This window comes from Lepidochelys kempii, chromosome 26 (genome assembly GCF_965140265.1).
Source record: "Lepidochelys kempii isolate rLepKem1 chromosome 26, rLepKem1.hap2, whole genome shotgun sequence".
Classification (NCBI taxonomy): domain Eukaryota; kingdom Metazoa; phylum Chordata; order Testudines; family Cheloniidae; genus Lepidochelys; species Lepidochelys kempii.
The window spans coordinates 318,163-322,196 of record NC_133281.1 but is presented as its reverse complement, the minus strand read 5'-3'; the positions used below and the strand labels follow the sequence as shown (position 1 = coordinate 322,196).

At 39.6% G+C, this 4,034-nt stretch overlaps 1 long non-coding RNA gene across 1 annotated transcript; it reads left to right on the top strand.

Moving 5' to 3' along the window:
• The first annotated feature begins 415 nt into the window (after positions 1–415).
• Positions 416–2,838, top strand: LOC140903563 (uncharacterized). The gene is made up of 2 exons (XR_012156281.1): positions 416–795; positions 2,090–2,838. It is a non-coding gene; the product is annotated as an uncharacterized lncRNA (long non-coding RNA).
• The last annotated feature ends 1,196 nt before the right edge of the window (positions 2,839–4,034 follow it).

Here is a 4,034-nt window from a genome sequence, read left to right as displayed (position 1 = left end):
TTAATCTCAATATGGTGATAACTTTAAAGGCCAATGATGACATTTTAAGTGTCTGCATTAACTACTTAATTGTTTATAAGTTTAGTGGTGGAATGGGGAAGAGGGAGGAAATTGGGCGTTACTGCAGGGAAGGAAGTGCAGAAGGCAAAAAAGAGGAGAGACAGAGTGGGCACAATTTGCAGTGGTATCACGGAGAGCTGTCAGAAAGCGACCATAAAACTACTGTAAATACCTCCCAATGGGTGTAGAGTTCCTATATCCTAGCTATCAGACTCAGAGGTCCATGTTTCTGCCATGTATACCTGGAATACACCTCTCATTAAGGAAGCCATTTGGCATGTCATTTAAATTTATTCTGCATGTTATTTGGAATATATTTAAGGCAGAGTTAGGATACTGGTGATAAAACAGCAGTATAATAATGAGAAGCTTTTGTATAATAGCAGTATAATGATGAGAAGCTGCTCCTCAGGGCAGAGGCACATATTATCTACTGAACAGCTCCGTGTACGTCTTTGGTGCTATATTAAGTATAATTAAATGTTGTTGTGATACAGTAACAACTCCTTTCATTGATATGGTGCTCCAACAGCTCACCATGTGTGCATGTTGCATTGCAGAGGGTCACAGTCATTGGACTAATTTAGAAGCCTCATTGATAAAGGGTGACTTATATTCTGGATTTACAAAGGAAAAGAAAGAAATATTCCTGGCATCTCCAACTCTAGAGCCGAAATGGGGAAAAAAGCAGCTGACATCACCATAAGGAGGGAGAAATGATCTTCAGACGGACAGGTAACAAAGGGCTGTGTGTGTTTATGTATAATTAACTGACCTGCACAGTGAAGCAGGTAGGTGTTACTCTGCTGCATATATTGCATGTAAGCAGCTCATTCAGAAGGCCAGAAAGGGTGCCCTTCTTAAACCAGTATGTTGTAAGAGAAAGACAGTACCCAGGGATTTCCAAAAGTAAAGGCTACTTGAACACACTTGATTAATTGCTTTTGGAAAGTGACAATGAGAACAGACAGTAGTGAAGCAGCAAAATAAAAGGCTATCTAATATTAGCAACTGAATTACTCAATTGCATAACAAGTGACTTAGTAACAGAGATGAGAGAATTATAGTAAATGGTTACAGAACAGGTAGCAGAGGAGTGACAAATAACATGTTGCAGGCATTGCTGTTGGGCCCAGTTTTGCTCACAATATATCAATGACACAGAAAAGGGAATATGCAAGGAGTGCAAATTTGCTGAAGACATAACTAGGAAGGCCAGCTGGTACCATAGAGCAGGGCATTGGATTGAAAGGCACTAAATGGGGACTGGAGCTGACAAGAGACTTTTGCGTTTTAATGTAGAAAAATATAATAATATAATAGGGATAGGACTGAAAAGGACAAAGTGGATTCTGCCCTAAATTATCCCTATCAACAAGGCACTGATTAGAAGAAGGGTCTGGAGAACAATGATAACAGAAAACTAAACTTAGCAGCTCAGCCAACAAGAAATCAAAGCACAAAAAGGAGAGAGTGATAGAGGGATAAGGCAGAAATGAGAAAGGGTCACAGGGTCAGCGAGACCAAACCTGGAGTGCTGGACACAGTTCAGGGTTCCATATAGCAAAGAGGATACTGAACATTACTCTTGTTTCTAGTAGTGCTCACGCTATGCTAGGCACACCCCCAAGAGAGCAGTGAGGGTGCTAAAATTCTCAGAGGGTACATACATAAGCCAAAGTTAGAGGAAAGGGTTTGTATTCCCTGGAAGAGAAGAGGGTATGACTGAGGGATAGCCATTTTTGAAGGATGGAGGGAATGTGAGTGTCAGAAATGCATTTGTCGGGGTAACAGGCTGAGAAAGAAAAGGGCATAAACTAAAGCTAAGAAATGTGTGAGTACTAGTTGCCAAAATCTGTTTAATGAGCGGTAAAATGATGTGTTCCTTTCTGCTACTTGTCTCTGATTGAAAACGGATTAATTCAACATATATTTAAACATAGCATAATCAAATCATAGAAGAAAACACGTGAATCGTCATTTACATTTTATCCATACCCTTTTTTCTATATTTTTGTTTTGTTGCCAGTGCTAGAAACCCAATTGCTAATCTAGGGTCATTCAGATTTCACCATCAAGGGCCACGTTATCAATTGCCAGGAACATGAGAGAGACAGGTAATTTGCATCTATATACTTTTACAACTAAAAAGTAAATGTACTCTAGTATTTGTGTTTTTATCTTCCTGAGTAGATTAACAGAAATTTCTTCCTGGCTGAGTTTACCTGCAATGGAAAAACAAAACCGTTCTTAGAAGGGAAAAGCAGAAATGAGATTTGGCCTAATAGAATTTGTAGTGTCCATGAATGTACCTCCAAGCTCCTTTATTGCAACTCATATCTAGGAATGAAGCTTCACATCTGGAAAATCATCAACCAGTACAAAATGCAGTTGTCTTCTTAGTGAACACATCACCCCAGTGTTCCTTCCTCTGTATTTGGTCCTCACTGAATAGAGTCTATTTCAAGGTATCGGTTCAGATATTCAAAACCATCCATGCAAATGGCGCTGGCTACCCAAGATGTCCACAGTGTCCACAGTGATGACCTCCCACAACAGATGCTTTCCACAAAAACAATGAAACTGTTGACCAATAGTAGGAGGCTCATGAGTGTGAGGGACAGAACTTTCACAGCAGCCAGATGTACACGATGAAACTCACTTCTGCAAGAGATGAGTGACACCAAGCCTCACCCTATTCAGAACTAAGATCTTGTCTACAAGAAAGTTGTACCAATGTAATTAAGTTGGTTTCTAAATGTAAATCTCATCTCTTCAGTTTAGTTTCCCTTCAATAATTTCTTCACACACAAATGGATACCCAAGACACCCACTCATGCACACAAACTGCCTATAAACTAATCAAATTATTTCTCTTACAGGCTGGGAAGGAAGAGAGACTATTATTATTCTTTCAGTTTGGGAGGCAACAGATGCTAAGGCAATGGGGTTTAGAAAGTACCTAAATAGAAAGGTAGATCTCCCAATCCAAGTGTGCATCCACACTAGGAAGAAAAGGTGTTTTACCATATATTAGCTAACGCATGGTAACATCCTAGTGTGGACAGGGCAGTCTTAGTTCTCACATGTTAGCAGGTTGAGGTAAATGCTAACTAGGGGAAGCCTAAAGCTAATATATGGCAAAATACTCCTTTTTTCCTAGTGAAGACAAGGCCTAAGATAAATTAAACTGGAGGGTAGCCAAAGCTGCACTTACTCCACATTCTCCACATTGAGCCATTAGAGCACTCTTTTGGGACTCTTCTTCTAACCCCTCTTCACCATAAATTGCTTTCTGTCTGTCCTGGTTCTCAGCTTTTGGTTACGGAGCAAGTTGGAAGATCATTTGTATTTAGAGTTTTTAACAGCTGAAGTCCAACCTAAGCCTCTCAGTTCAAGCCTTTACTGCATTTGAAAAGGGGAAGTAAAATCCCCAAAAGAAGTCCCTTGAACATTGACAGGGAAAGTGAAAACTTATAAATAACCGATTGCTTGGTACTAAGTGCATGGATGATCCCAGTAAGGACAGATGCTGTGGTTACTGATTTATGGCTATGGAGGACTTAAGAACAGTTCCAATGTCAATGGAGTTTCAGACATGCTAATAGCAGCTCTTTGCTGCTTGCTGCCCAGAAGCTGCTTGGCAGGGTCTCATTTCACATTACTTAATTTTCGTCTGAAAATTGTGTTTTCTGGCCTAAATTGATGGTTATAATTATTATTCCTCTGAATTATTTCTAATATGAAATGCAGCAACCGTTTAATAGTTCACAGAAACAGTATACAGCAGTTTTAGATCAGAAACAAGGGAGAATCTGCAGAGGACTTTAAGGAGGTGGATATCTTGATTCTCATTAAGTTTATTACACTCCATGTTTTAATCTTGTCTTTAGTCCTTGAATTCGTACTTGTGTTATTGTAGACCACCCATGATACACTAGCTGAAGGTTCTGTGGAGATAACATTACCATGTA